The sequence below is a fragment of the Giraffa tippelskirchi genome, chromosome 7 (genome assembly GCF_054371585.1).
Source record: "Giraffa tippelskirchi isolate mGirTip1 chromosome 7, T2T-mGirTip1v1.2.pri, whole genome shotgun sequence".
NCBI classification, from domain to species: domain Eukaryota; kingdom Metazoa; phylum Chordata; class Mammalia; order Artiodactyla; family Giraffidae; genus Giraffa; species Giraffa tippelskirchi.
Window position 1 is genome coordinate 125,940,206 of NC_137281.1, and position 27,416 is coordinate 125,967,621.

The 27,416-nt window shown below is 40.7% G+C and overlaps 1 protein-coding gene and 1 pseudogene across 4 annotated transcripts in view; both read left to right on the top strand.

Annotated features, from left to right (window-relative positions):
- SLC30A4 (solute carrier family 30 member 4) overlaps positions 1-27,416 on the top strand; it is a 73,265-nt gene continuing 45,849 nt past the window's right edge. For 2 of the 4 annotated variants that reach the window (XM_081511404.1, XM_081511408.1), the window contains exon 1: positions 1-133. The gene's annotated coding sequence lies outside the window, so the exon portion shown is untranslated. The remainder of the gene's footprint in view (positions 134-27,416) is intronic. The other 2 variants (XM_081511405.1, XM_081511406.1) reach the window with 2 other exon arrangements.
- LOC145514193 (large ribosomal subunit protein uL3m-like) lies at positions 80-26,320 on the top strand (annotated as a pseudogene).

A 27,416-nucleotide genomic window follows, 5' to 3' on the forward strand; every position in this document is an offset into this window, starting at 1 on the left:
GATCCTCTGGTCCTCATAAGGACCCATAAGGACTTGTGATCACATTGAACTTGCCTGCATAACTCAGGATAGTCTCCCCATCTCATCATGGTTCTTTTTAAACACATCAGCAAAGTTCCTGTTGCCATGTAAGGTAATATTCACAGATTCTGGGGAATTGAAAGTGAACACATTTGAGGGGGGAGGGGAAGGCATTATTCAGCCAGCCACAGGTGTGCAGTTGTGTAAACCATGATTGGGAGATAACTAGAGAAAAATTTTAAACTTAATAGAGGAAATTAATCTAAGCTGTATCTTGAAGGACAGGTCAATGTAATATGCAGAACAAATATTACTTAAACCTTCTAACAGGAAAAACAAAAATACCATAAGTAAAAAGAACATACTTAAGACTCAAAGACCTCAAGGTGCTGACTTTTGGGGAAAACAAGAATAACATAGATTAAATGGTTAGTAAAAGAACCTAATGGAGAAAGGTGTTGTGTAATCCTTTAGATCAAAAGAACTTACAAAGACAAAAAATAACACAAAATGTGGTCATATTGCTCTGGAGAAGTTAGTCCAAAGAAATGATATCCAGAAAAAGCTAAATGCTGTATGTATTCATAGCAAAAGAAAAAGAAATCCATTGGATTTCAAGAAACTTGAACTCCAAAAGAAGGAAGGCAAACCTATTGCAATAAATACACAAAATCTTTTTTCTATTTTAGTTTTGCCATTTTCCTTAAATTTTCCTACATCATTTTTGCTAACATAAGGGGAGTAGCTAGATAGCAGAGTCAAGTAAAAAAAAGTTAATACATGAATATTTTCTATTCCTTTTATTGATCAGGGTGTCCTATATTTAGGATATGCTGATTCAATTTTTTTTTTAACTGTCCTAATTTGACCTAATTCTCTCACAGGATTTTCTTGTCCCTTCCCTTCATCTCTCCCCATTCTTTTCTAAAATGAAAGAAAGAATAGAGGTGGGAGGACAAAAAGATTCAAGTGAGAAAAATGCAGGGACCAGGGGCTGCAGAAGAAAAGGGATGGAAAGGAGGAAGATATATAGGAGAAAGATGTTACAGCCCATGACCTTTCCTTCTAGTGGATTAAAGTGTTGAAAATTTGAAAACATTCATATAGGGTGCTGTGCTTGCAAAATAATAAAAAGGAAAGAAGGGAACTGGAGGTAGAAAATCAGAGAAGTTGGGACATTAAAGCAAAACAGTTTACCATTTTGTCTATGGTGAACCAACTGAAAAGGTGTCTCAAGCAGTTTTAACCACTTTTCTTATATTTACATGAGAAATATTCTTTCACATCAGCAAAGTACTAAAATTCTTCCACCCATGGTAACTCTGCTACATTTCCATCACTCCTTTCTTGCCTTATCCAAAAAACATACTCTTCCGTGGATTATTTCACCAACCCATTCTTCTAACCTTGCTGCCAGAAAGTTTGTAAAATATATGCAGAGGTCAAAAGCAATGGCTTCTGACATTTTAAAATAGACTCACAAAAAATTGTTTTTAATTTTTGGCTACACTGGGTCTTCATTGCTGCCCAGAGGTTTTTTCTAGTTGTAACGAGCAGGAACTACTCTGTAGCTGCGGTGCGAAGGCTTTTCATTGCGGTGACTTCTCTTGCTGCGGCGCACAGCTTGCAGCATGGAGTAGTTGTGGCACACGGGCTTAGATGCCCTGTGGCGTGTGGAATCTTCCCAGACCAGGGATCAAACCTGTGTTTCGTGCAATGATAGATCGACTCTTAAGCACTGGACCACCACTCCAAAATAGATTTTTTTTTTTAACAGCAGTTTTAGGTTCACAGTAAAATTAAGAGGAAAGTATAGATATCTTCTACTGCTGCACATACATTATCAACATCCCTCACTAGAGTGCTGCATTCATTATGATTGATGAACGTACATTAACATATCATTATCATACATGTACATGTATGGCTGAGTTCCTTCACTGATCACATGAAACTATCACAACATTGTTTGTTAACAGGCTACACCCCAGTGCAAAATCGGAGAAGGAAATGCAACCCACTCCAGTACCCTTGCCAGGAAAATCCCATGGACGGAGGAGCCTGGTGTGCTATAGTCCATGGGGTCGCGAAGAGTCGGACACAACTGAGCGACTTCACTTTCACTTTTCACTTTCATGCATTGGAGAAGGAAATGGCAACCCACTCCAGTATTCTTGCCTGGAGAATCCCAGGGACAGAGGAGCCTGGTGGGCTGCCGTCTATGGGATTGCACAGAGTCAGAGATGACTGAAGCGACTTAGCCGCAGCAGCAGCAGCAGTGCAAAATAAAAATTAAAAAAAAAGAACCTATCATTCTCACCCAAAGTTGATAGTCTATATTAGGAGCCACTCTTCATGTTGTATATTTCTTGAAACTGGACAAGTAAAATAATGTATCCACCACTAGAGGATCATGCAGAATGGTTTCACTGTCCTGAAAGTCCTCTGTGCACTGCCTATTTATTTCTCCCTCCCTTCTAATCCCTGGCAACCACTCATCTTTTTACTTCATACTTTTGCCTTTTCCAAAATGTCATATATTTGGACTCATATAGTATGTAGCCTTTTCAGATTGGTTTCTTTCACTCAGCAATATGCATTTACTCCAAGTCTTTCTGTGGATTGATGGCTCATTTCTTATTGGCACAGAGTAATAATCCATTGTCCAGATGTACCACAGTTTACTCATTCTATCACCACTGTAGGACATCATTGTTACTTCCAGTATTTGGCAATTATGTATAAAGCTGCTGTATACATCCAGGTGCAGATTTTTGTGCATACATATGTTTTCAACTCTTTTGGGTAAATACCAAGGAGCAAGATTGCTGCATCATATGGTAAAAGTGTGTTTAGTTTTGGAAGAAACTGCCAAACTGTCTTCTAAACTGGCTGTACCATTTGCATTCCCACCAGCAATGAAAGAGAGTTCCTCTTGCTCCATATCCTTGCAAGCATATGGAGTTGTCAGTATTCTGAATTTTGGCCTTCTTATAAGTGTGTAGTAGTATTCTTTAGTTGCTTTAATTTGTATTTCCTGATGACATATGATGTAGAACATCTTTTTATATGCTTATTTTCCATTTGTATATCTTCTTTGGTGAAACATCTGTTCTGCTCTCTTGCCCATTTCTAAATCAGATTGCTTGTTTTCTTGTTATTTAGCTCTTTGTATACATTGGGTAACAGTCCTTTATCAGATATGTCTTTTGCAAATATTTCCTTGCAGTCTGTGATTTGCCTTCTCATTCTCTTAATAGAATTTTTTAAATGAAAACTTGAAAGGAGCTCAGAGCAGAATGTCTTCATGTAAAGAGGGCAGATTCTCAAATCTCCCACAAAGGCAGCCTATCAGTTTTGACATTTATAGATAGGAACATCTTTCTGAAGTATGCAGCAGTGGAATTAACAAAGGATTTAATGTCAAAAGACATGATTCAATCATAGCTAAGACATTTATTAGGTGAATTAGTTAGGAGTTTTTTCGTTTCAAGTGAAAAAGTCCAAACCTGCTTAAGAAAAACAAGGAACATAGTGACTCAAAGAACTTAAAAACTAGGAGTTGATCCAGCTTCAAAGAGAGCTATATTCATTTCTTTAAATAAAATCAGGAATTTCTTTCTTTCTTTATCTTTCTCTCTCTCTGGTTCTCCACTTGGCTTTCCTCTGTATTGGCTTCCCTCTAGCAGCTTTCTCTAGACAATAGCTCTAGGTTTTCATGGTTCTTACAGCTCCCAAGTGAAGCCAACTCATTCCTAGAATTCATTTATTTCTCTCTTTTTAAAAAAAACCCAAATTATTTGGACCATATGCCAACCTGCCTCAGTCTCTGCATTCAGTGGGATATAGTGGGATCTGATAGGCTAGTGTGGGTCGTATGTAACAGAGATAGGCAAAGTCCCTTGATTGACAGTCCTGCTAGGAGTTACAGAAAGACATAGTTCCTTAAAGGAAAACCAGAGTCATATTACCAAAATGAGAAAGGAAACTGGCCCAACAAAAGCAACAGATATAAACTATATCAGTTGTGAGGTTTTAGTCAAGTCACTTAGTCTCTGGTTTGTTGTTTGTTTGTTTTTTATCAGTAAAAGAGACAGGGAGATAATAACACCAGACCCCATTACTGGACATAGTTCTTGTGAGAAACAAACACTCAATAAAACATATGAAAGGATCTGTAAGCTGTGAAGCACAACAGCAGTCCCTAAGTATATATTATTTGTCAGAAGAAACAGTATTATTTCTGTAATTAGTACCTCATTTATGTCAAATGACAAAACTAAAACAATTTAGTAACAAGTTTGATGTCCTTTATTCAAGAGAAGATAATCATGGATTGGGGAGAGTTCAGATCCTTTGCATACTGAGGGATTAAGAGCAAGTTTTACAGAACATTAGTAGAGGCAACATTGCACAGCAAAGGAAACTATAAACAAAACAAAAAGACAATCCACAAAATGGGAGAAAATATTTGCAATGATGCAACCAACAAGGGCTTAATTTCCAAAATATACAAACAGCTCATACAACTCAATAACCATAACAATAAAAAACAATAAAATGAAAACAATAAAAAATGCCCAGAAGACCTAAATAAACATTTCTCCAAAGAAGACATACAGATGGCCAATAGGTACATGCGAAGATGCTCAACATCACTAATTATTAGAGAAATGCAGATCAAAACTACAATGAGGTGCCACCTCAAGCCAGTCAGAACGTCTACAAATCTTAAATGTTGAAGAGGGTGTGGAAAAAAAGGAACCCTCCTGCACTGTTGGTGGGAATGGAAATTGATACAGTCACTATGGAGAACAGTATGGAGGTTCCTTAAAAAGCTAAAAATAGAGCTACCAAATGATCCAACAATACCACTCCTGGGCATATATCCAGGGAAAACCATAATTTGAAGAGGTACTTTCACTCCAATGTTCACTGAAGCACTATCTAAAATAGTCAGAACGTGGAAGCAACCTAAATGTCCATTGACAGAGGAATGGATAAAGAAGATGTGGTACATATATATATGATGGAATATTACTCAGCCATTAAAAAAGAACAAAATAATGCCATCTGCAGCAACATGGATGAGCCTAGAGATTATCATAATAAGTGAAGTAAGTCAGAGAAAGGCAAATACATGATATCACTAATATATGAAATCTAAAAAGCAGAACAAATGAACTTATGTACAGAACAGAAATAAAATTTATATACATAGAAAACAAACTTATGGTTACCAAAGGGGAAGGGTGGCAGGGATGAACTGGGTGTATGGAATTAACAGACACACAATACCATAAATAAAATAGATAAACTTCATCCTCCCCTCCCACACCAATAGAAGCAGAATACTGACAGTGGTATTGATTAAAGGATAATGGGAAAAAATCCAAGAAAAAAGAATATAGATATAGATATACCATATATAGCTCCATTATAGAACTATAATGGAAAAAATATGGCAAATATAGTGGAAAAATATCTATGTAATGTATATATAGATACACACTCATGTATGAACTACCAACACCCAAGACTTTCTTTACTCTCAATACCACTGTTGGTATTCCGCTTCCATTGGTGTGAAAGGAGAGGACAAAGTGTCTTATTTTCTTCTTCTTTATAGCATTATGATGTCTAATTCATGGTCTTACTCATGAGTAAAAGAACATTCATAATATTGAGTGAAAATCACTTAAAATATCACCAGTGTTTTTGGACTATTAGTAAAACTAGTGGTAAAAACTTTATTCATTCAAGAGCTTTACATCTTAAAATTCTCTTTTAATATGCTTATATTGATTCAAAAGGCAATAATTCTTCCACTTTAGAGTTTTTGCAAAATTCATTTATTTTCTTAGTATGAAGATGTCAAAGTGGCCACCAACCATATTTTCTTTCTATATAATGCATAAAGTGGAATTTCAATGACTATAGGCAACATAACTTATTCCAGAACTCAGCTTTCTTTTCAGGATAGATTTATTTAAATTAGCTAAGATAATATTAATCATGCTTTATTCAAAATTACTAAAAGTAGCACATGCAGTAGCTTTCCAAAACAGCTCTTATTTGTTACTTTAAATATTCTCTTCAAAGTATTTCTGTTGCCAGATATAAATAATTTCCAAAGAGTCTTCACTTTGGAGACCAGATGGTGAAATGATATATAAAAATTCAGTTTCTTGTAATGTAATATGATGAGGTCAGTAATACAGAAAGTTCAGAGTCTCCAATTCCTTTTTCAATTTAAAAATTCCAGTGGATCACCTTAGTTTTAAATTATTGCTCTAGTCTTTGGCCTTCTTATAAATTTCTTGTCAGTGTCTTTTGAACTACTTTATGAAAGTGCTGTCTTTATTCACTTACTTTCATCTTCATCTAGTATTTTTTCTGAACTGTTTACCTGATTTACTAAATGAAAGAGCACATTTAAAAGCATTATTTTTTAAATAATTTTATTTATTTATTTACTTTTGATTGTGCTGGGTCTTCATTGCTGCACAGGCTTTCCTCTAATTGCAGCTAGCGGGAGCTACTCTCTAGTTGCAGTTGTGCAGGCTTCTCACTGCGGTGGCTCCTTTTGTTGCACAGCATGGGCTGTAGGGAGCACTGGCTTCAGTAGTTGCGGCACGTGGTCTCAGTAGCTGCAGCTCCTGGGCTAAGAGCACAGACTCAATAGTTGTGGTGCAAGGCCTTAGTTGCTCCACGGCATGTAGGATATTCCAGAATCAGGGATCAAACCTGTGTCTCCTGCACTAGCACACAGATTCTTTACCACTGAGCCACCAGGTAAACTCTAAAAGCATTATTTTTAAAGATTTCAAAGCTAAAGATTTCAAAAGATTTTAAAATGTCATTTTTCTTTTTAAGATTTCATAAAAATCTTAATTATGTGTTCCCAGGAGAAAAATACATTCATTTAATTTACTTAGAGAGATAAATAAAATCTGTCTATATTTCGTCACTAGCCTAGTAAAACTAATTCCTTAATGTCAGTGATTGTGAAGGACTTTTCCAGCCCTGGTGGCCCTCGGATCCACTCCCTACCTTTACTTTTCCTGCTCTGTATCACAGGCTCCTGTGTTCCTGGCCCCTGTGTCATGACTTCCAGATGGGTTTGGCCAGTTGGGGGAACTGGTAGAGACTGGAGGCTGGGAGATTGAAAGGAGAGAGTAGAGAAGAAATCCCAGTCTTTGTCCCTCTCTGCCTTGGGAGGCAACTGGAGCAACAACTGGCTCTCCTGTCTGGTCCTAGCTCCCAGCTGCAGAATCCTATCAGGATTTCAGCTTTGTCAGTCAGGATCCACTCAGGAGAGAAAATCCATGCAGTAATGTGAATGAAGAAGGCTTAATATAAAGAATTATTCACTATAGTAGACACAGGAGTAAGGCAGGATTGGCCAATAAGAAATGAAGAGAAATCTAAAGAATACAAGAGTAGCAGGTATAGGACTCCCCTGGTGGTCCAGTTGTTGAGAATCCACCTGCCAATGCAGGGGACAGGGGTTGGATCCCTAGTCTGGGAAGATCCCACGTGCTGTGAGGCAACTAAGCTTGTGTTCCACAACTACTGAGCCCACATTCCAAAGCTTGCAAGCCACAACTACTGAGCCCACATGCCATAACTACTGAAGCCCACGGGCCCTAGAGCCTGTGCTCCACAAGAGGAGCCACTGTAATAGGAAGCCTGCACACCACAACGAAGAGTAGCCCCTGCTCACCATCACTAGAGAAAGCTCGAGAGTGGCAACAAAGACCTAGCACAGCCAAAAACAAATATTAAAAATAATGATAATAAAAGATAGCACATATAAGGAGTAGTTACAACTCTGGTGCTTAGAGAGCAAGTACCATCCTTCCCTACCTCACCAAAACTAAGATCCAGGTCATGGTGGAAACAGAATAGCCATGGCTCACTGAATGGTGGGCTTCCCTGGTGGCTCAGAGGGTAAAGCCTCTGCCTGCAAGGTGGGAGACCTGGGTTTGATGCCTGGGTAGGGAAGATCCCCTGGAGAAGGAAATGGCAACCCACTCCAGTATTCTTGCCTGGAAAACCCCATGGACAGAGAAGCCTGGGGGGGTACAGTCCATGGGGTCGCAAAGAGGACATGACTGAGCGACTTTACTTTCACTTTCTTTCACTGAATGGTGGAGACGTTTGCTATGGTATCACACCAGCAGAATTTGCCCGGGGAAATCAGCCCCTACCTCATAACAGCAAGGACACTCTGGAGGATGCTGGAGGAAGCTGCCCACAGGGAAGTACTGTGAGTTACTGGCACACAGTAGCAGATGCTGCAGCAGCTGCAAGCACTTCAAGAGCCAGGCACTGCAGAAGCTGTACAGACTGCAGGAGCACCAGTGAGAAAAGTACCCAGGAGTTGAGAGAGAAAAACCCTCCTCCTGCAATGTCTCTCCAGCACCTCCTACTGACCAAAGCTTAATATCATGCCAACTGACAAAGGAGAAACATTTGGAGGGAGAAACTAATCCAGAAACAAGGCCTGGTTTAGTTTGCTCTATCTGCATAATGTATTACCACTAATTTAGTAACTTAAACAACACACATGTATTATCTCACAACTTCTGTGAGTTAGGAGTCTGGCATATTTTGTCTAGGTTCTCTGCTTAGGGTCTCACAAGGCTGAAATCAAAGTGTCAGCTAGCGGCATCCTCATCTGGAGGCTTATGGAAGAAGCAATCATTCAGAGTGTTCACATAATTCAGTTCCTTGGAGGTATAGGACTGATGTCTCTGTATTTTTGTTGACCACTGACTAAGGACTGCTTTTGCAATGTCTCCCCCTCCATAGGCTCTCTTAAACAATGTTTCTTTCTCTTACAGTTTTATTGAGATATAATTGACACATAACGCTGTGTAAGTTTAAGATGTGCAGCATGAATGTACACCATGAAATGATTATCACAATAAATGTAAACACCATCATCTCACATAGGAACGACATCAAATAAAATTTTTTCTAGTGATGAAAACTCCTAGGATTTACTCTGTTAACAACTTTCATATATGTTGTACCTTAAAATCCTGGTACTTATTTATCTTATAACTGAAAATTTGTACCTTTTGACAGACTTCATCCAGTTCCCCCAACCACTGCCTCTGGTAACCACATATCTGATCTCTTTTCCTATAAGGTTTTTTTTTTTTTTTGCTTTTGAAGTATTTTTGATCTACAATACGGTAACCACATATCTGATCTCTTTTCCTATGAGGTTTTTTTTTTTTTTGCTTTTGAAGTATTTTTGATCTACAATACTACAATAGTTCCTGTTATACAACACAGTGATCTTATATTACTGTACATTTCAAAATTATCACCCACCATAAGTCTAGTTACCATATCATCATAGAAAAATATTACATAATTATTGACTATATTCCACACACTACATTTCATACTGTGACTTATTTATTCTGATCTATAAGTCTGTACCTCTTATCTTTCTCACCTATTTCTATCCTCCAACCACCCCCTTCCCTTTGGCAACCACCATTTGTTCTCTGTGTCTATAACTGTTGCAATATTTCATTTTCAATACAGAAATCTTTAATTACAGCCAATCTCTTTTTGAATAGCTTTCGGTGATGAAAAACTCATTATTTCACTAAATGACCTATTATTTTTGAGGATTTATAATTGTTAGGAGGTTCTTCACTGTGATGAACTGAAATCTATTTTTTAATTAATTGAGGTATTTTTGAGGGGGCCCCTCCTCCAACACAGCATAGCATGTGGGATCTTAGTTCCCTGACCAGGGACTGAACCCATGCCCCCTGCATTGGAAGCAAAGAATCTTAACCGCTAAATTACCAGGGAAGTCCCAAGGCATAGTTGATTAAAAATTATATCAGTTTCAGATATGCAACATAATGACAAAAAATTTTTATAGATTATACTCAATTTAAAGTTATTATAAAATATTGGCTGTATTCCCTGTGCTGTATAATATATCCTTATAGTTTATTTATTTTATGTTTTAAGCTATATCCTTATATCTTATTTTATTTATAGTAGTCTCTGCCTCTTAATCCCCTATCACAATTTTGCCCCTCTCCATGTCCCTCTCTCCATTAATAATCACTAATTAAGCCACTATATAAAAGCCAAATTTTAAAAGAAATGGGGTGTGCTGGTCAGTTCTATAAGTCAACCTGGCTAGACATAGTCCCCACTTATTTAATCAAACCCTATTTCAGGTGTTACAGTGAAGATACTTTGTACAGGTGAATTAAATCTGTAATCAGTTGACTTTAAGGAAGATTCTCCTAGAGAATCTGGTGGGCCTGATTCAGTCAGTTAAAAGGTTTTTAAGAGCAGAACTGAGATTTCTCAGAAGAAGAAACTCCTCTGTGGATAACAGTTTTAACTGATGCCTAAGAGTCCCATTCTGCCCTTCCTGATGGTCCATCCTACCAGTGTCCCCTCGCAGCCACCATAGTTATGTAAGCCAACTCTATGCAATACATTTCTAAATTTATCTCCTGTTGGTTCTGTTTTTCTGGCTGAGCTCTGACTGAGGATTGGGGGCTGGGCAGAAAGAGGGGAGAGGCCTGCACAGAGGAATAAAGGAAGAGGAGCAGGCAGCAAAAGGGAGTGCTGACGGGGGCGGGGGGGGGGGGGGTGATTTGACAATTCTGCCCAAGGAAGTCTTTGTTTGGGAAAAGAAAAGAAAAGACAGAAAACTCTCAGAGGGCACCAAGGGTCCAAAGCAAAGAAAGGTAGAAGGGGGCGGCGACCACACCGCGAACCCACTCTTCTTCAGCAGCTTTAGTTATTGGTAGCAGAGGGAGTGGAGAGGGGCTATTGACTTTCTAATGGGACCAAGGTGTCTGCCAATTCTGTGAAAGCTCGTCCTCATAACAGCACAAGCTCACTTCAGCCTTTTTGTGCATTTCTCTTCTTTCATGTAACCAGAGAGGCAAATGCATACCTTTGCAACTAATGCTTCCAGACTCATCTGCAAAAATACACCTGAAAAAAAGAAAAAGGAGCAGGGAGGGAACTGGGTTCCTTCTACATCTAGAGGGTTTCCCCAGATATCACAAATTATACTGGCAACTTTTCTAGAAATTAGTAGGCATCCTAAACTAAGAATGTATTTGAATAACTCAAGAGGAAAAACAAAATCTAAGTTGGAAAAAATAAAATGTTTGGATAAATACATATTTAAATAAGCAAGTTAGTAAAGAGATGCCAATATGAACATTGAAAGGAAGAAAAAATGGTATAGCCTTCAAGGGACTCTAAGAAGGAAACTACATAGGAATGATTTAAAAAAAAAAAAAACAGGAATAAATGAAAAGTTAGAGACTCAAAACTGAACAGACTTAAAACTGTACCAAAATTAAAGGAATCAGCTACTGGATGAGAAATGTAAAAAATTAGCTAGTAGTCTAGAATTTTTCACATAGAAATTACATGAAAAAGAAAGAAGTTGAAATAAATTAGAAAATCTTCATAATAAAAATTTCTTCTGAAAGAAACAAACTATTGACACAAATAATAACATGGGTGTGTTGTGGAATCCAGAGTCACAAAACACACCTTGGAGGACACTCAAGACAGTGGAGTACAGTTTATTACGCCAGCAGGTCCAAGGGGAATCAGTTCCCAACAAGGACCCTGATGTTTCTGAGAGGCCCAGTTTTATACTCCCCACTACATGACTAGTTACATGTTGGCAACCTCTTTGTTGTATATGATTGAGTTTCACAACAAGTAGGTGCTAGGAGAACAAACAATTAAGCTTAAAGGGGGGGAACAATGATTATACATTAAGGGGGGATGTCTCCATGGTTAATCTAACAGGGGCAGCCTGACCTCAACTACAATCTTCAGTTGTCATCTGTAGGGAGGGAAGCCTCCAGGAGACCTGGTTTTCACTGGCAACAGTTTCCTCACTCTTGGGCAGAGTTCAGGCCCAGTTCACATCCTGTCTTTAAGATGGATGACAGGCTTCAAGATGGAGTGTCTCCTGCTTTCCTCACACTGGCCCCAACATTCCCCACTCTTGAGGCTCATCTTATCTTTAATGATGGGCATTAGTCATGGGTAAGTACAGCACACAGGGACTATGTAACTGCAGCAGGGCTGTCAGTCTGGAGGTTATATGTTGAGTTATACACTGGAGAATACAAGGCCCCAAAATTAATAATATAATGATTAACAAAATAATTACAAAAGGATTTTCCACCAAACACCTGTGATCCAAGAAAATACCGATGTCTAAAAAAAAGGATTATCATTAGACATAGCTTTTACCTGGTTTTTCATGTTGTCTAGAGTGGCTGATATATTGCCAGATAAATCAAAGGTATATACACAACATTCAATTTTAATTATAGCACAGGTCCCTCCTTGGGTGACTATAAATATGTCTAAAGCCATTTGATTTTGAATCACTGCCTTTCTCATTTGTATCTATTCTTCATTTAAAGCTTGGATTGCCTTTGCTTTGTCCAGGAGGGCCTGTTTTGTGAAGTTAGTTAGAGCTTTTATTTTAATTATCACAGACCTTGCCCACTGCACATGTAAATAAGGCAAATTTACTGGGGCTTGTTGTAAGGATGGCTTAATACTTCCGTGAGCAAAGGCAAATCCTAATGTACAGCAGCCGATCCAACCGACTGGAAGCAAAGGCCATAAATTTGATCCACACAGCCACTGGGTGCCATTAGGGGCCACCCATCAGATCCTAGGGTTGTACTTCCAGTCTGAGCCAGACCAGTGAGCTGGTAAATCTGGGCAACACTGCTGCTGCTGCTGCCAAGTCGCTTTAGTCGTGTCTGACTCTGTGCGACCCTACAGACGGCAGCCCACCAGGCTCCCCTGTCCCTGGGACTCTCCAGGCAAGAATACTGGAGTGGGTTGCCATTTCCTTCTGCATTGCATGAAAATGAAAAGTGAAAGTGAAGTCGCTCAGTCGTGTCCGACTCTTAGCGATCCCATGGACCGCAGTCCATCAGGCTCCTCCGTTCATGGGATTTCCCAAGCAAAAGTACTGGAGTGGGTTGCCATTGCCTTCTCGACCTTTTATATTTGTTCACATTGCTCAGAAGACAAGTATCCCACATATTTTAGTTCTTTTCGATCTATGGGATGGTCACCAAATCCAACTTATTCCCTTTGTTCCCAACAGATAGGGGCAGGGACAATAGGTTAGCCTTTTTCTGGGGTCATCCAAAAATATTCATCCCTTATCTTGTAAAATTAATCAAATTACCTGATGGATTGGCCCTTCTTACTGACCATTGAGTTCTTATTCCTTTTATTTTTTAAGTAAAAGGTATAGGCTTTGGTCACTTTTGTAAGGCTTGCATTTACCTCAGATGTTATCCCATGGCCTTGATCAATTTGGCTAAAGTCCAGGTTACACCAAGTAAGAAGTGACAGGTTGTGAGTTACCGAGGAAGCAAACACCTCTCATTGCTGTCTCAAAAACGAGCAGAGGGAGCTGAAGTCCCGTCTGCATAGGGGAGACACCCACCAAGGGAGTACATCCATCACTGACAAAGGCATGGCCCCACAAACCTAACAGTTTGAAGTACTATGGAAGTTTGTATACGAGTGAGCCCAGGACAGGAACACAGTATCCTGAGTTTGCAGTCCTAGTAGGGTCATCGTGCCGATCAGGAACAGCAGAATTATTCACAGCGGCTCCATCCTGAATCTGTGGTCGCCAATGGAAGACAAGTCAGGTCTTCAGTGGTCCCTCTGGGTTAGGATGGGCAGTCCAAGGTCCCTTTTCCTCTGCTGCTGTCTTGAACTGGGTATGGTGAATCTAGGGAGTAATACCTGCAACTTTAACTGCAGTGGGAGTGGTTAGTACAATTGTGTATGGCCCTTTCCAGGTGGGTGGGGACAGCATCTGTTGCTTCCAATCCTTTACCCATACTAAATCTCCCAGTGAGTATGGGTGTACAGTAGTGTCTAGAGAAAATGGAATTTATTTTTAACATAAAGGGTGATGTCACAGATCACCTTTCCCAACTGTTCCAGTTGCTGCAACACCTCCATCCCTTCTTTGTAATAAATTTCACTTTACTTCCTGAATAAGTGGGGGAGGCCTCCCGAACATTATCTCATAGGGGGAATACCCATGGGACCGGGGGCTCATTCTGATCCTCATTAACTCTAATGACCGCACATCCATCCAGGGGGGCGCCAGTTTCTTGCACCCATTTTGCCAAAGTCACCTTGATGGTCCAGTTCATTCTCAACCATTCTTGAGCTTTGTGGCCTATACTGTATGTTGTTTCCATTGAATATTTACTGCTTTGCAGATCAGTTGCAATAATTCTGCCACAAATGCAGGCCCATTATCTGCTTCTATACTCTGCTGCTGCTGCTGCTGCTGCTAAGTCGTGTCAGTCGTGTCCGACTCTGTGCGACCCCGTAGACGGCAGCCCACCAGGCTCCTCCGTCCCTGGGATTCTCCAGGCAAGAACACTGGAGTGGGTTGCCATTTCCTCCTCCAGTGCGTGAAAGTGAAAAGTGAAAGTGAAGTTGCTCAGTCGTGTCCAACTCTTCGAGACCCCATGGGCTGCAGCCTACCAGGCTCCTCCGTCCATGGGGTTTCCCAGGCAAGAGTACTGGAGTGGGATGCCATTGCCTTCTCCCGATTCTATACTCAGAGGGAACCAAAACCTGGAAATAATGTCTCTCAGCAAGAACTGGGCCACTTCCTTCGCTTTTTCAGTCTTAGTGGAGTAAGCTTCTACCCATCCAGTAAAAGTACATACCATCCCCGGCAAATATTTGTATCCTCGGCATGGTTTTACCTCAGTGAAGACCACTTCTAGATGTTTAAATGAAGCTGTTCTCTTTAATTGTATTCCGGGAGGCCTGGTCTCCTTGGGAGACGGTTATTCTTGGCACAGGTTTAGCACTGGAGGCTTCCATCTGCACACAAGGCTATTAGATATGGTACGACAAAATAGCAAGCTAAAATCTCACTCAGTTAGTGCCCAGGTGTTTTTTTTTCCCTTGTCTTAGACTGGGGCTGCTGGGGCGGTTAGTAGGCTAGACACCACAGGCGTCACTGTAAGTTTGGTTGCTATGTTGTTCAGGGCGGCTGCTTGTTTTGCCACTCAGTTGGCCAAATAGTTCCCTTTCGTCTGAGGTGTGTCCAACCACTGGTGGCCCCTACAAGTGCATTACTGTCACTGCAGCGGGTTACCACACTGCTTCCAACAGCAGCAGAATTTTTTCTTTATTTTTTATCTCTTTGTCGGTTGCAGTTAATAGCCCCCTTTCTTTATATATGGAGAACTCCTGGTAGTAAAGGGCAGTGGGGCCAGGATGACTCTGCCGGTCTGCAGTGCCACCTGGACTTTCCTAAGAGCCACCTGCAAAACCTCTGTCTCCTGAGGTTTCTTTGTAGACCTCAGATGCCTGGGAGTCCCTGTCGTGTTCCTCAGTATGGGGGAGGAAGTGGGAGCTCCTCTTCCTCTGGATCATGATATATATTTTTTTCAGCTTTTCTTGCCTGGGTTCTGCCTGTGCCAGCAAAATCTCACTTTCTCTTTTTTTAAGGTAACACACCCAGGCCCAAGGGAGTGGGTTTTGCACAATTAGTAGCCATGAGTCAATGTACAGAAACTGATCTGGGTGGCCTGGCTGCCTGGTTATCACAGAATACACAGCCCAAACTTTGTCCAATTTTAGGGTTCCCTCTGAAGGTCATCTTACCCCAAAGGATGGCCAGTCTTCCACAAATGGTTTTAAGCTTGTTTGGGGTTAACTTTATGCCATAGACTCCTCCAAAGCCCTTTCTGAAGTTTTTAATCATGCAATCAAAAATGGTTGGCTTGGATTCTCCACCGCCCATCCTGCTTTTACTTTCCTTTTATCGCTTATGGCAAGTACAACTTCTATTTCGTTGCTCCTTTGCCAGGGTCTTATATCCCAGCCATTGCCGATGTCTCCACTCAAAGAAACAAGACAACTGCCACTTTACCTCAGCTATGACTGGGGTGAAAAGGGCTTTACCTGCTAAGTCTTTCAATGGTAATACCTCTCATATTTTTCTTGCTCTCTAAGCAGCCAGCCAGATCCAATCAATTAAGGCTTCCACGTACTCTTCTCTGCACAAGTCTGATCCTTGCGAAATCCAAGATGGTCTTATCACTGGTTGATGTAGGCAAACATGTGTCCAAAGCCACAGTTCCCAATCTGACCCCAAGCAATGCTGGGGAGGTCCCTGAGTCCCAAAGGAGAACGGGAGGGTGTCGCGGCAAAGGGGACAGTCCCTTGGAAACCAAAAGATACGCTGACAATCAGTACAGGTCTGGTTAACAGAGTACCAGTTATTTCAGTAAACAATTTCCCACTGAGCCTAAAAGGACACAGCCAACATCGAATCATCCAGCCCCAAGAGGTTGATCAGGCCCTTTTTTCCACTATTACAGTGAGACCTACCTACGCACTTCCCTTCTGTCGTCCACAGTCTTGTGAAGTCCACCTGGAAGGACAAATCGCTAAAACAAGAGCCAATCTGGAGGGGGAGGCACCTTCCCCTCCCAGAGGCTCTCATCCCAGCAAGTTACAGGAGGAGGCTCAATGGGCCTGTCTCTCCAAGGGCTTCCCAGCCAACGCACCGGAAATGTTGTGGAAACCGCAGTCGCAAAACACACTTGAGTGTCACAAAGGACACTCAAGACAGTGGAGTACAGTTTATTATGCCAGCGGGTCCAAGGGGAATCAGTTCCCAACAAGGACCCTGATGTTTCTGAGAGGCCCAGTTTTATACCCCCCACTACATGACTGGTTACATGTTAGCAACCTCTTTGTTGTATATGGTTGAGTTTTACAACAAGCAAGTGCTAGGAGAACAAACAATTAAGGTTAAAGCGGGGGAACAATGATTATACATCAAGGGGGGATGTCTCCATGGTTAATCTAACAGAGGCAGCCTGACCTCAGCTACAATCTCAGGTTGTCATCTGTAGGCGAGGGAGGTCTCCAGAAGACCTGTTTTTCACTAGCAACAGTTTCCTCACTCTTGGGCAGGGTTCAGGCCCAGTTCACAGCCTGTCTTTAAGATAGATGACAGGCTTCAAGATGGAGTCTCTCCTGCTTTCCTCACACTGGCCCAAACAGGTGAATCTCAAAAACATTATGTTGAGTGAAAGAAGCCTATACTAAATAGGTGCATACTGTGTGGTTCCCTTTATATAAAGTTCTAGAATAGCAAAGACTGATGTATGGAAAAAAAAAAACTAATCAAAACAGTGGTCAGTTCTAAGGAGTAAGGAAAGCGATTGACGGGAACGGGCAAAAAAGAACTTCTAGGGCAATTATTAGTCATCAGGAAAACACAAATGCAAGTTAGAACTACACTGAAAACTATGCAGAAGGATAGGTGTATAGATTGATAGAATAGAATTGAGAGTCCAGAAATCAACCCATATGTTTGTTTTTGTTGTTCAGTTGTTCAGTCATGTCCAACTCTTTGCGACACATGGACAGCACCTCACCAGGCTTCCCTGTCCTTCATCATCTCCCGAAGCTTGCTCAAACTGATGTCCATCGAGTTGGTGATACCATCCAACCATCTCATCCTCTGTCGTCCCCTCCTCCTCCTGCCTTCAATCTTTCCCAGCATCAGGGTCTTTTCTAAGGAGTCAGTTCTTCGCATCACGTAGCCAAAATATTGGAGCTTCAGCTTCAGCATCAGTCTTTCCAGTGAATATTCAGGACTGGTTTCCTTTAGGATTGACTAGTTTGATCTCCTTGCAGTCCAAGGGGCTCTGAAGAGTTTTCTCCAGCACTACAGTTTGAAAGCATCAATTCTTCAATGCTCAGCCTTCTTTATGGTCCAACTCTCACATCCATACATGACTACTGGAAAAACCATAGCTTTGACTAGACAGGACTTTGTTGGCAAGGTAATGTCTCTGCTTTTAAATATGCTGTCTAGGTTTGCCATAGTTTTTCTTTTTCCAAGGAGCAAGCATCTTTTAATTTCATGGCTGCAGTCACCCTCTGTAGTGATTTTGAAGCACCCCAAAATAGAGTCTCTCACTGTTTCCATTGTTTCCCTACTATTTGCCATGAAGTGACAGGACCAGATGCCATGATCTTAGTTTTCTGAATGTTGAGTTTTAAGCCAGCTTTTTCACTCTCCTCTCTCACCTTCATCAGGAGGCTCTTTAGTTCCTTTTTGCCTTCTGCCATAAGGGTGGTGTTATCTGAGGTTGTTTATATTTCTCCTGGCATTCTTGATTCCAGTTTGTGCTTCATCCAGCCCCACATTTTGCATGATGTACTCTGCATACAAGTTAAATATGCAGAGTGACAATATACAGCCTTGACGTACTCCTTTCCCCTAATTTGGAACCAGTCCACTGTTTCATGTCCAATTCTAACTGTTGCTTCTTGACCTGCATATAGATTTCTCAGGAGGCAGCTGAGATGGTCTGGTATTCCCATTTCTTTAAGAATTTTCCACAGTTTGTTGTGATCCACAGTCAAAGGCTTTAGCATATTCAGTGAAGCAGATGTAGAGGTTTTTCTGGAATTCTCTTGCTTTTTCTATGATCCAACGGATGTTGGCAATTTGGTTTCTGGTTCCTCTGCCTCTTCTAAATCCAGCTTGAACATCTGGAAGTTCTCAGTTCACATACTGTTGAAGCCTCACTTGGAGAATTTTGAGCATTACTTTGCTAGCATGTGAGATGAGTGTAACTGTGTTGTAGTTTGAACATTCTTTGGGATTGCCTTTCTTTGGGATTGGAATGAAAACTGATTTGAGTTCAACTGTTTTTCCACAAAAGGACCAAGACAGTTCAAAGCCAAGAATAGTTCAATGCCAAGAATAATTTTCAACAAATGATGCTTGGACATCTGAATATTCACATACAAAAGAATCACTTGGGACCCTTATCTCACACCATACGCAAAAATTAATTCAAAGTGGATTATAGACCTGTATGTAAGAGCTAAAGCTACAAAACAGAAACAAGGGTGTAAATATTTATGACTTCAGATTAGGCAATGGGATTTCTAGATATGACACCAAAACACAAGCCAAAAACAAAGAAAAATAAATTGGAATTAGTCAAAATTGCAAAAGAGTCAAACACGACTTACCAACTAAACAACAACGAATGAATATTCTTATAAAATTGATTTTGTGGAGAACAGTATTGACTCAGTAGCCCCAGTATAAGGAAGTTCCTCACCAAAATGACATAAAGTTCTAGTGCTGCTGATTCAGTGTGAAAGAGAGTGTGTTAGTCACTCAGTCGTGTCCGACTCTTGGTGACTCCATGGACTGTAGCTGATTCAGGGGCAGAGTTAAAGCTAAGAATTGCTCTCTGGAAATCTTTAACTAACAACTACCATGAATGATTAGTAAATCTTTTAAAAAAGACAAACTGATATTTACTGAGTACTTAGTATACAACGGTCCTATGAAGACCTACAAGACCTTTTAGAACACCCAAAAAAGATGTTCTTTTCATTATAGGGGACTGGAATGCAAAAGTAGGAATCCAGGAAACACCTGGTGTAACAAGCAAATTTGGCCTTGGAGTACAGAATGAGGCAGGGCAAAGGCTAATAGAGTTTTGCCAAGAGAACGCACTGGTCACAGCAAACACCCTCTTCCAACAACACAAGAGAAGACTCTACACATGGACATCACCAGATTGTCAACACCAAAATCAGACTGATTATATTCTTTACAGCCAAAGATGGAGAAGCTCTATACAGTCAGCAAAAACAAGACCAGGAGTGGACTGTGGCTCAGATCATGAACTCCTTATTGCCAAATTCAGACTTAAATTGAAGAAAGTAGGGAAAACCACTAGACCATTCAGGTATGACCTAAATCAAACCCCTTATGATTATACAGTGGAAGTGACAAATAGATTTAAGGGACTAGATCTGATAGAGTGCTTGATGAACTATGGACAGAGGTTCATGACATTGTACAGGAGACAGGGATCAGGACCATCCCCATGGAAAAGAAATGCAAAAAAGCAGAAGAGCTGTCTGAGGAGGCCTTACAAATAGCTGAGAAAAGAAGAGAAGCAAAAAGCAAAGGAGAAAAGGAAAGACATTCCCATCTGAATGCAGAGTTCCAAATAATAACAAGGAGAGATAAGAAAGCCTTCCTCAGCGATCAATGCAAAGAAATAGAGGAAAACAACAGAATGGGAAAGACTAGAGATCTCTTCAAGAAAATTAGAGATACTAAGGGAACATTTCATGCAAAGATGGGGTCGATAAAGGACAGAAATGGTATGCACCTAACAGAAGCAGAAGATATTAAGAAGAGATGGCAAGAATACAAAGAAAAACTATACAAAAAATATCTTCACGACCCAGATAATCACGATAGTGTGACCACTCACCTAGAGCCAGACATCCTGGAATGTGAAGTTAAGTGGGCCTTAGAAAGCATCACTACGAACAAAGCTAGTGGAGGTGATGGAATTCCAGTTGAGCTATTTCAAATCCTGAAAGATGATGCTGTGAAAGTGCTGCACTCAATATGCCAGCAAATCTGGAAAACTCAGCAGTGGCCACAGGACTGGGAAAGGTCAGTTTTCATTCCAATCCCAAAGAATGCTCAAACTGCCGCACAATTGCACTCATCTCACATGCTAGTAAAGTAATGCTCAAAATTCTCCAAGCCAGGCTTCAGCAATACGTGAACCATGAACTTCCAGATGTTCAAGCTGGTTTTAGAAAAGGCAGAGGAACCAGAGATCAAATTGCCAACATCCGCTGGATCATCGAAAAAGCAAGAGAGTTCCAGAAAAACATCTATTTCTGCTTTATTGACTATGCCAAAGACTTTGACCGTGTGGATCACGATAAACTGTGGAAAATTCTGAAAGAGATGGGAATACCAGACCATCTGACCTGTCTCTTGAGAAACCTGTATGCCGGTCAGGAAGCAACAGTTAGAACTGGACATGGAACAACAGACTGGTTCCAAATGGGAAAAGGAGTACGTCAAGGCTGTATATTGTCACCCTGCTTATTTAACTTATATGCAGAGTACATCATGAGAAACGCTGGGCTGGAAGAAACACAAGCTGGAATCAAGACTGCTGGGAGAAATATCAATAACCTCAGATATGCAGATGACACCACCCTTATGGCAGAAAGTGAAGAAGAACTAAAGAGCCTCTTGATGAAAGTGAAAGAGGAGAGTGAAAAAGTTGGCTTAAAGCTCAACGTTCAGAAAACTAAGATCATGGAATCTGGTCCCATCACTTCGTGGGAAATAGATGGGGAAACAGTGGAAGCAGTGTCAGACTTTATTTTTGGGGGCTCCAAAATCACTGCTGATGGTGATTGCAGCCATGAAATTAAAAGATGCTTGCTCCTTGGAAGGAAGGTTATGACCAACCTAGATAGCATATTTAAAAGCAGAGACATTACTTTGCCAGCAAAGGTCCGTCTACTCAAGGCTATGGTTTTTCCAGTAGTCATGTATGGATGTGAGAGTTGGACGATGAAGAAATCTGAGCACCGAAGAACTGATGCTTTTGAACTGTGGTGTTGGAGAAGACTCTTGAGAGTCCCTTGGACTGTAAGAAGATCCAACCAGTCCATCCTAAAGGAGATCAGTCCTGGGTGCTCATTGGAAGGACTGATGTTGAAGCTGAAACTCCAATACTTTGGCCACCTCATGTGAAGTGTTGACTCATTGGAAAAGACCCTAATGCTGGGAAGGATTGGGGGCAGGAGGAGAAGGGGATGACAGAGGATGAGATGGTTGGATGGCATCACCGACTCGATGAACATGGGTTTGGGTAAACTCTGGGAGTTGGTAATGGACAGGGAAGCCTGGCGTGCTGTGATTCATGGGGTCGCAAAGAGTCAGACATGACTGAGTGACTGAACTGAACTAGTATACAACAGGCACTGTGTTACATGTTTAATCTCCTTTTGTGCTCATTTCACACGCCAGCAAGTTTATGCTCAAAATCCTTCAAGCTAGGCTTCAGCAGTATGTGAATCAAGACTTCCAAATGGACAAGCTGGACTTAGAAAAGGCAGAGGAACCAGATATCAAATTGCTAACATATGCTGAATCACAGAAAAAGCAAGGGAATTCCAAAAAATCATATACTTCTGCTTTATTGACTACGCTAAAGCCATTGACTATGTGGATCACAACAAACTGTGGAATATCTTAAAGAGATGGGAATACTAGACCACATTACCTGCCTCCTGAGAAACCTGTATGCAGGTCAAGAAGCAACAGTTAGAACTGGACATGTAACAGCAGACTGGTTCAAAATTGGGAAAGGAGTATGACAAGGCAGTATGTTATCACCCTGATTATTTAATTTATATGCAGAGTACATCATGCAAAATGCTGGGCTGAATGAAGCACAAGCTGGAATCAAGATTGCCAGGAGAAATATCAATAACCTCAGACATGCAGATGACACCGCCCTTATGGCAGAAAGTAAAGAGAAAGTAAAGAGCCTCTTGATGAAAGTGAAAGAGGAGAGTGAAAAAGCTGGCTTAAAACTCGACATTCAGAAAACTAAGATCATGGCATCTGGTCCCATCACTTCATGGCAAATAGTAGGGAAACAATGGAAACATTGTCAGATTTCATTTTATTTGGCTCCAAAATCACTGCGGATGGTGACTGCAGCCATGAAATTAAAAGACACTTGTTTATTGGAAGAAAAGCTATGACAAACCTAGACAGCATATTAAAAAGTAGAGACGTCACTTTGCCAACAAAGGTCCGTCTAGTCAAAACTATGATTTTTCCAGTAGTCATGTATGAATGTGAGAGTTGGACCATAAAGAAGGCTGAGCACTGATGAATTGATGCTTTCAAACTGTAGTGCTGGAGAAGACTCTTGAGAGTCCCTTGGACAGCAAGAATATCAAACCAGTCAATCCTAAAGGAAATCAATCCTGACTATTCATTGGAAGGACTGATGCTGAAGTTGAAGCTCCAGTACTTTGGCCACCTGATGCAAAAAACTGACTCCTTAGAAAAGACCCTGATGCTGGGAAAGATTGAAGGCAGGTGGAGAAGGGGACAACAGAGGATGAGATGGTTGGATGGCATCACCGACTCAATGGACGTGAGTTTGAGCAAACTCAGGGAGATAGTGAAGGACAGGAAAGCCTGGTGTGCTGCAGTCCATGGGGTTGCAAGGAGTCTGACACAACTTAGCAAGCGAACAACAACAAGGCTCCACCAGAATCCTAGAAGGAATGTAACGGTAATATTGCTGTTATTTTACAAATGGAATAACTAAAGCTCACAGAGATTAGTAGCTTGCCCATAGTCAGCCAGGTAAATACGTGATTATAAATGCCATGGTTAAAAGAAGTAAGTCTGTCTCATTTATCCCTGGGTTCCCAATGTCTAAGCACATATTGGATGAATGGCATCACTGACTCAATGGATATGAATCTGAGCTCTGGGAGGTGGTGAAGGACAGGAAAGCCTGGCATGCTCCAGTCCATGGAGTCCCAAAGAGTCTGACGCTACTAAGCGACTGAACAACAACAAGCACATATTGAGAATATAATTTTTATAATGATTATATAGATTGTGCTAAATGATAGAAGACTTGACTGTCTTACCCTGAAGAACACACTAGTATCTACTCTACACTAACATTAAAAGCCCTAGTTTTTTGAATTTATCACTTTTAATGGAGCAATGAACAAAGCCACATTTAACTTGTTTGAAATACCACTTATTGCATCTAACAAAGCCTTTTCACTTAGGCTCCCTTATTATCAGAAGCAAGGAATAGTTCAATTAAAAATACATACATGTGTACATATATACAGGCACTCCCCAAAACATAACAGCTGCAGTAATTGCTAACAGCCCTATTTTTAAGATATGTTTTAATTCAAAGCTTTGTTTTACTTTATATATAGACAGTATAGAGCTTTAGCTTTGACAAGCCAGTGAAATTTTTCTTTCAAAATTCTAAAATGCCAGCAGGACCCCTAAAATTAACTTACTGAAAATGAAACAAAAATGTAGTAATTACTTGAAGGAGTCAGTACTAATGACTCTACCAGCTGGGTAAACAATTATAGCAGAGGCATTTAAAAATACCCATACTAGTTAAGGTAACAGATACACCCTAAAGCCTTGTAAGTCTCAAGTAAATAAATGTTCCCCCTTCACCATACAGCCTATGGAAGTCATTGGGTTATTGGGCTCTGCTCCACATGCTCAATCATGGAGGTTCCTTAAAAAATTAAAAATAGAACTACCATATGATCCAGCAATCCCACTTCTGAAAGAATTTAAATCAGGATCTCAAATATCTTAGCACTTCTATGTTCATTGTAGCACTATTCACAATGGCAAAGATGTGAAAAGAAATGTCCAGTGACATAAATGGATAGAGAAAATGTGATTGATATATACACAAAAACACAATGGATGTTCCACCTTTAAAAAGAAAGAAATTCTGCAATATGCAATAAGATACATGAATCTTGAGGACATTATTCTAAGTGAAATCAGCCAATCATAGACAGATGACTGCATGATTCCACTTATAACAGGTATCAAAAATAGTCAAATTCATAAAATCAAAGAATGGAATGGTGAAGGGCTGGGAGGTGAGGAAAATGAAGACTTAAGGGGCACAAAGTTTCAGTTAAGCAAGAGGAATAAGTTCTAACCAGCAGATCATTGGTTGAATAGCTCACAGATGTCTGACCCTTGGCAGAGAAGCCCTGAAAACAGAGTGGTGGGATGCCTAAAAGTGTCTCAAAAAGACACCTCTCCCCCCACAGGATGCCTGGTTGGAGGCTGCCGATGCAGACCAGTGCACAGATGCTGATGTGAAATGAAAATATCTCCTTCCATATCAATAAACAAGAAATGTCACAGCCATCAGCAATTTCTGGCCTCCAAATATGAATGAGGGCTCCAAAAACCGTGATCCAGAGGATGCAGCCACCCCCACAGTGATTGCTGAGGAGCTGGGGGAATGCAAGAAGCAAGGTGAACAAGGAAACAGGATTGGACCAGACAGCTGAAGTACAGATGAAAGGAATGAATTCAGTGAGCCCAGAGGCTTGCATCTTCCCATACATAGAATGCTAAATTCCTTAACTTGATAACCTGATCTTTGATGTTCAGACTGCCTGCTCCCTTTGTTGCAAACTTGTATATAGCCTGAATTCCCCTCCTGCCTCCTTGGAGCAGTTTTCTCAGAGCTACTGAGATGCTGTCTCCCTGACTCAGAATCCTAAATATTCCCACCAAATAAAATAACTCTCTACTTTCAGGTTGTGACTATATTTTTTAGTCCACACTGGGCTGAGGCATAGGTAACTCGGGTGCTGCTCAGGGCTTGGGCAAGAGAAGGAACACCTGGCTCTTTGTTAGAAGACCCCACAGCAAGAGTTGCACTTGATGGAATAAGCATCTTTGCAAAGAAAATATTGTTAAGCAGTTGATCTCTGATAAAAAAAAAAAAAAAAAAAAAGCCAGTTAATGAGTAAACTATGTCCATTAAAAGATGAACCATGGCCTTTACATCGTTGGGAACCAGGTTCCTCTAAAGTTAACTTTATCACACAGAAGCTGGGAGTGATGCCTTTATGGACTAAGGAAGGTCAAAAAGATATGGCGACAAAATATGAGACTGTCACATCCTAAAATATACTCCAAAGAACCATAATGGAAAAATGGCAGCCCTAACTGTAGGAAGAAAAATTGTATCACATTTCTGTAAATCTACACCTATATTGGAAATTTACTGGAAACTTGACTTGCTGCCAGTATGGAAAGTTAAAAACCTTTCATAATAACAGACAACACTGTCATTAAACCAGGCATTCCTTGTTATGCTGCTCATTTTCTCCCAGACAGTATATGAATGTCACAACAAAAATCATATTGGTAAAGGTTTTTGAGGCATCATGAAAACATGGGAATTTAAAGGCCAGCCTACTACTCATGGTCAAACAAAAATCCACAGTAAGTCCTGGAACAATTTCAACCAGTGATGTTGCCAGAGTCAGCCTGGAACTAAAATGCCTGGACATATGGGAGGCATAGATAGGACAGCATATGGACTGAAAGCACAATATAAGCTTTGTAAATGGCTCTGTACCTGGACATAAAAATTGCTCAGAGATGCTCAGAGATTCTAAACTGCTCACAGATAAAGATTACTATTAAAATTTATTACTCCCTATATATTTCCCTAATAGAGATGAAGAGGAACAACCACAACATTTGTAGGATAAAAATATGTGTCCACCTAGCACACCTGCTATTATATTTGCCTAACTCATTGGACAGGCAGAACCTCACATGTTCTTTGAGTTTTGATGAGCCAGAACAATAAGATTAGCCAGGATTTATATTCTCTGTTCTCAAGCACAGCAATACCATACTTGTTATCTTTGTCAAAAGCATAAATATATTATTCATTCTCCAACTAAACTTTGTAAGAAAAATTACTACTTAAAGGATTTCAACCCTGAATATTCATTGTAAGGACTGATGCTGAAGCTGAAGCCCCAATACTCTGGCCACCTGATGCAAAGAACCGACTCATTGAAAAAGACCCTAAGGCTAGGAAAGATTGAGGGCAGGAGGAGAAGGGGGCAACAGAGGATGAGATGGTTGGATGTCATCCCTGACTCATTGGACATGAGTTTGAGAAAACTCAGGAAGATAGTAAACGACAGGGAAGCCTAGCATGCTGTAGTCCATGAGGTCACAAAGAGTTGGACATGACTTAGTAACTGAACAACAATGAATCAGTTAAGTAGATTGGATATGCCAAATTTAGAGGAACTGGCAGTCTGCTGCTAAGTCACTTCAGTCGTGTCCAACTCTGTGAGACCCCATAGACGGCAGCCCACCAGGCTTCCCTGTCCTTGGGATTCTCTAGGCAAGAACACTGGAGTGGGTTGCCATTTCCTTCTCCAATGCATGCAAGTGAAAAGTGAAAGTGAAGTTACTCAGTCGTGTCCAACTCTTAGCGACCCCGTGGACTGCAGCCTACCCGGCTACTCCGTCCATGGGATTTTCCAGGCAAGAGTACTGGAGTGGGTTGTCATTGCCTTCTCCGAAGCATACTAGCAAAATCTTTGTAATTTGAAAGATTCATTCTCTTTTTTTACTGCATATTTCCCAAGTTATTTTAAAGTGTTTGTAAATTTAACCTCTTTTATTCAAAAGAAAAATGAGGGAGTATGGTCAAGATGGTAGAGTAGGAGAACCCTGGGTTCACCTTCTTCCACAGGCACACCAAAATTATAACTACTTACAGAGCCCACTCCAGTGTTCTTGCCTGGAGAATCCCAGGGACAGGGAGCCTGGTGGGCTGTCGTCTATGGGGTCACACAGAGTCGGACACGACTGAAGCGACTTAGAA